The sequence below is a fragment of the Cyprinus carpio genome, chromosome B23 (assembly GCF_018340385.1).
Source record: "Cyprinus carpio isolate SPL01 chromosome B23, ASM1834038v1, whole genome shotgun sequence".
Classification (NCBI taxonomy): Eukaryota; Metazoa; Chordata; class Actinopteri; order Cypriniformes; family Cyprinidae; genus Cyprinus; species Cyprinus carpio.
Window position 1 is genome coordinate 27,283,757 of NC_056619.1, and position 5,000 is coordinate 27,288,756.

General features: G+C 42.8%; 1 protein-coding gene and 1 long non-coding RNA gene across 2 annotated transcripts in view; both read right to left on the reverse strand.

The window, feature by feature from the left end:
* The window catches only part of LOC109093305 (ephrin type-B receptor 4b-like), a 74,243-nt gene extending 73,349 nt beyond the window's left edge, over positions 1 to 894 (reverse strand). The window contains 1 exon segment of the mRNA XM_042750408.1: positions 818 to 894. The gene's annotated coding sequence lies outside the window, so the exon portion shown is untranslated.
* A 3,362-nt stretch (positions 895 to 4,256) lies between these two features.
* The window catches only part of LOC122141932, a 1,357-nt gene continuing 613 nt past the window's right edge, over positions 4,257 to 5,000 (reverse strand). Inside the window, exon 2 of the long non-coding RNA XR_006158215.1 lies at positions 4,257 to 4,721. This is a non-coding gene — a long non-coding RNA (uncharacterized LOC122141932). The remainder of the gene's footprint in view (positions 4,722 to 5,000) is intronic.

Genomic DNA, 5,000 nt, shown 5'->3' on the forward strand with positions numbered 1-5,000 from the left:
AACACAACACAACAACCCCACACACTAAACACACACACCACCCACACACTCTCACAACACACACACACACACACCACCCACAACAACACACTCCCCTGTGACGGTCAGCAGAAATACAGAGAAAGTGGAGACAACTCTTTCAATGTTCAACAAAGAACTGATTCTGTGGTTCTGCCGTCCCCCTGTTGTTTTTTTGGCTGCTTTTAAACAAGAACCACTTGAAAACCAAACACTGACCAAACAAACCTGGGTCAAGAGCCCGAACTCGAGAAACCACACTTAAAACTGTGTTTTATAGGACGGGCTTTAGTGAACTCTAATAAAAAGCAGCCGGAATCTTTCCACTGCGCTAGAGGCTCTTTATGATGGAAAAAGGTTCTTTAGATCATTAAAATGTGTAAAAATGGCTCTCCTATGACATCACTGTGAGTTTAACATTATAAAAACATTTAACATATCTTAAAAACTTAATTTTGTGAAGAGCCAAAAATAGAGGTTCTTTACTGAATCACTGAAGTACTTTTAAAATGAATTGTTTTATTCACAGCACACAATCTACTGACTTCTTATTGTGTTTGATTTCTCATCCCAAAAATAAATTCAGACAGAAAATACACAAGTTACTGTGAAAGTGAATCAAATCTTTAAAAAACAGAAGTTTGTCATGTCCCTGATGAATTATGTTTAAATTAAGACAGAATCGTGTTGTGTTTGAAACTATTAAAACAGATACGTTTTACTAGAAACACTCCTGTATTAAGAGAATAACACAGAATGAATTATTAATACACACATAATGAATGACTGTGGACCGCACCTTCCTCTCCCTGAGCATAACCCCAGTCCAGAAACCAGACCAGAAACACAGGGATAATTCCACCAGCAAACACGAACCATGTCCGGAGTGCTGCTGGATCTGCTGTCAGATCCTTGATATCAGATCAGAACTCCCAAACCCTCATCAAAACACCGAATATTAGTTATTATTAATTATAATTATTGACTTAATTATGCAAAAATCCCACTCGTGGAGAACTTTTCTTTCTTTACTAACGTTAAACTCTGCGCTCCAGATGCAAATGAATTCAGATAAAACTTCAGCAGTCCTAAATCCTACCAGTCCAGACTGAATCCGATCCGGATCAATACAGATACAAAAGAAGAATTCAAATCGGACTGAAACACAATCCTGCGTTATGCGCGTCCCTTATCGTTCCAATAAAAGCGCTCTAATCAGAGGAGCGTGTTTTTTTTGGTGTGTGTGTTTTTTATTTCACTCGTCGCTGCGGCGGACCGTAAAGTGCGAAAAATAACCTCGAGAAGAACATTTAAAGAGACTTTCGCAGCGGACGCCGGAGTTCGCCGCCTCCGGACTGAGCGCGAGACAGGGCCACTGCTGCAGGCCCCCGCCCCCCCGCGGGCAGGACCGCGCCTCCTATTGGTCCCGGCCGGCCTGTTCCGTCAGAACTGAAACACGAGCGCGCTTTATGTGGATTCTGAACGCGCACATTGAATTCAGTTAAAAATAATAAACAAACACTGGAATACAAATATATGCTTATCGGACAAATAAATGTGACGATTTCGTAAAGTTTCTAAAAACAAAACCTTTCGTGGTGGTCCCTGTTTAACAAGTCTGAATAGATGAAATAGAGGAAACAATAATCCTTTAATAACTTTGTCAATTTTTGTTTTTGGTGTGTGGGTGTTGTGGGTGTGTGGTGTGTGTGTGTGTGTAGTTATATTATAAATATATATACTGTGTAGCTTACAAATACAGTCAAACTGAGGGAAAAAAAATGTGGTTGTCAATTAAATTATAGTTAACTTGAAAATGAAAAATGTTAAAGATTACAAAGGGGTTTACATCTGAATATTTCACACACACAACCACACACACACACACAACACACACACACACACACACACACACACACACATTAGATGTACATGTGATTTAGACCTGATAGAACCTCTACCAGAGAGAGAGAGAGAGAGAGAGAGAGAGAGAGAGACCTATAGAGAGAGCGGCTGTTCTTTCATGTGTTTGTGTGTAAATGTGTGTGTTTCACTGGTGTGTAATGCTGTATTGTGTGAAGTGTTACTGCAGTCACTCCCTGTTTCACATACAGTGTGTGTGTGTGTGAGTGTGTGTGTGAGTGTGAGTGTGTGTGTGTGTGTGTGTGTGAGTGTGTGTGTGAGGGTGTGAGGGTGTGTTGTGTGTGTGAGGGTGTGAGGGTGTGTGTTGTGTGTGTGTGAGTGTGTGTGTGTGAGTGTGTGTGCGTGTGCGCGTGTGTGTGTGTGTGTGTGTGACTCTCTGATGATTCGAGCATCAGATTGTGTTTCTGTTATCAGACACATGAAACACTGGACATCACTCTGGGACTCATGAGACGTTATTTCTGCTCTCTTCTCAGTCTGGTGTCCTGATGATGAACCTGCCGTCTGAGCAGACATTCAGAGCAGAAGCTGATCTACAGTAACTGGAAATAAAACATTACTGGAGGAAATACTATTCCAGTCTCTCAACTTCAACATTTCACATTTAATTCAATGTGGGATCCCATCGGAGAACAAAGAACTGTTTTTGGTTCACTATAAAGAACGTTTTGTCGAATGGAATGGATGTTAAAGGTTCTTCATGGAAGCATCATGAACCAGGAGCCAATCAGAGTGATGCAGCTCGTCCAGATCATCACATAGAGTGTGTTTCTTCATCAGGTTTGTAGAAATGTAGCACTGCATCAGTGTCTCAGCAATGGATGCTCTGCAGTGAATGGGTGCCGTCAGAATGAGAAGTCCAAACAGCTGATAAAAACATCACCATAATCCACAAGTAATCCACAGCACTCCAGTCCATCAGTGAAACATCTGGAGAAGACAAAAGATGAAACCACATCCAGCATTAAAGATGTTTTTTAACTCAAATACATAGAGTCTATAATCCATAATAACACTTCCTCCAGTGAAAAAGTGCATCTGCTGTTGTCTCTCACATCAGAATCCAGACCACATATTTTGTTTAGAGCTGGTTTTTTAAAAAGAAAACACACAAACGAGCTGTTTAAACGCTGCTTGATCTGTGCAGATTTCTCTCCTGATTCACACCAGAACACTTTTTCACTGCTATGCTACATTTCTCCAAACCTGATGAAGAGACACACTCATCGTGATGTGGGAGGGGAGCACGTGTTTGTTTCTGGTTCTTGTCTTCATCTGTTTTCTGTTGTTTCTGTGGAACATCTCACATCTGCTGATGACATGTCGACACTCGCGAGGCTTGTATATCCGAGCGTGTGTAATGAGAGCAGTGACACACATTAACCCTGAACAAAGACACACACACAATAGGGGCCCCCAGGGGTCGCCACGGAGATGCCTGTGAGCACCACACCCGCTCTCAGGCCCCTGATGACATCAGCACGCCTCACCTCTGGCTCCCGACCCCCGCCTCACGCTCCGAATGGAACGCTCCACTTCCTGTCTGGCTCCAGTGAAGACGCTGGCTGATCCGCGTGCCTCACTCGTGACATCACTGGTCATGTGACACCAGTGCTGGTTAGTGAGCATACATGTCTGGCACTTCACAAGAGCAAATACACAGGATCTGGACGTTTAATCTGTGTGTGTGTGTGTGTGTGTGTGTGTGTGTGTGTGTGTGCTCATCACAGGTCATTAGCATCACTCTCTCACTCAATACTGCTGACAAACGACCCTCACACACACACACACATCTCAGTGTGTTTACTGTCTGTGAGTGATGATCTCCGCTCAACTTCTGACCTCTGCCTGACTGTCCTGCACACACACACACACACACTTCATGAAGAGCTGAGATCTCACACATTAACTCATATAGACACTGTTCACTAGGACTCTGAACATTTAAATGTAACATTCTGAAAACATTCAGATGATTGTTACATTACAAACACAACACACACATCATGATCAGCGTGTGAGTGTGTGTTGTGTTATTGTGACCTCTAGTGTCTGTAAAGATTATGACACGAACAGATTCAACTCTGACCCCTGCTGGACACTGTGCTTATACTCTCTTTCACACACACTAACACACTTATACTCTCACACACACACTAACACACTCTCTCTCTCACCACACCCCACACACACACTCTCTCTCACACACACACACACACACACACACACACTCTCTCTCTCACACACACGCACACACGAGATGATGAATATAGTCAGGTCCTCCTGTAAACACAGAGACACGCGAGAGCCTGAGGCATTATTAAAACAGTTTAATGAATCATCATCTCAGTATTGTAGCTAGTTTACAACAGGAAATATATTTATTAATCCATTTATTTCACATTATACAGAGCGGCCGTCGCTTCGCGTCTGTAAGTGTGTGAACATGAGTCTGAAATGATAAAGCGAACTCAAACATCATACTCACACAAACTAAAGCAGAAAACACTTTGGTTGAATGTTGTGGACTGAGCGCAGTGCATTGTGGGTCGTGTGGATGTTGGTGTGAGTACATCAGTACAGTGTGACGTCAGTGTGTTTGTATGGGGCGGAGAGGTGGATTGTGGGTAGTTTTGGCTCAGAGAAGTGCAGTGTTTTTATGTGTTTTAAGCCCCATTGGTTCAGATCATCTGAATCTGTATGTACAGCTGTAGAATATTCTTTATATTAATAATAATAATAATAAAACTTATCAACACACACACACACACACACACACACTAATCAATAAATGATTTACAAATCACTGCAGCCTCTCTGTGACTGAATGAATCTAATCTAACACTCCGAATGACACACACATGTGACACACACATACAAACACACACACCACACACACACACCCACAACCACACACCACAAATGCACGCCCACACACACCACACACACTCTCACACACACACACACACACCACACACACCCACACACACACCCCACACACACACACACACCCACACACACACACACACACCCCACACACACACACACCCACACACACA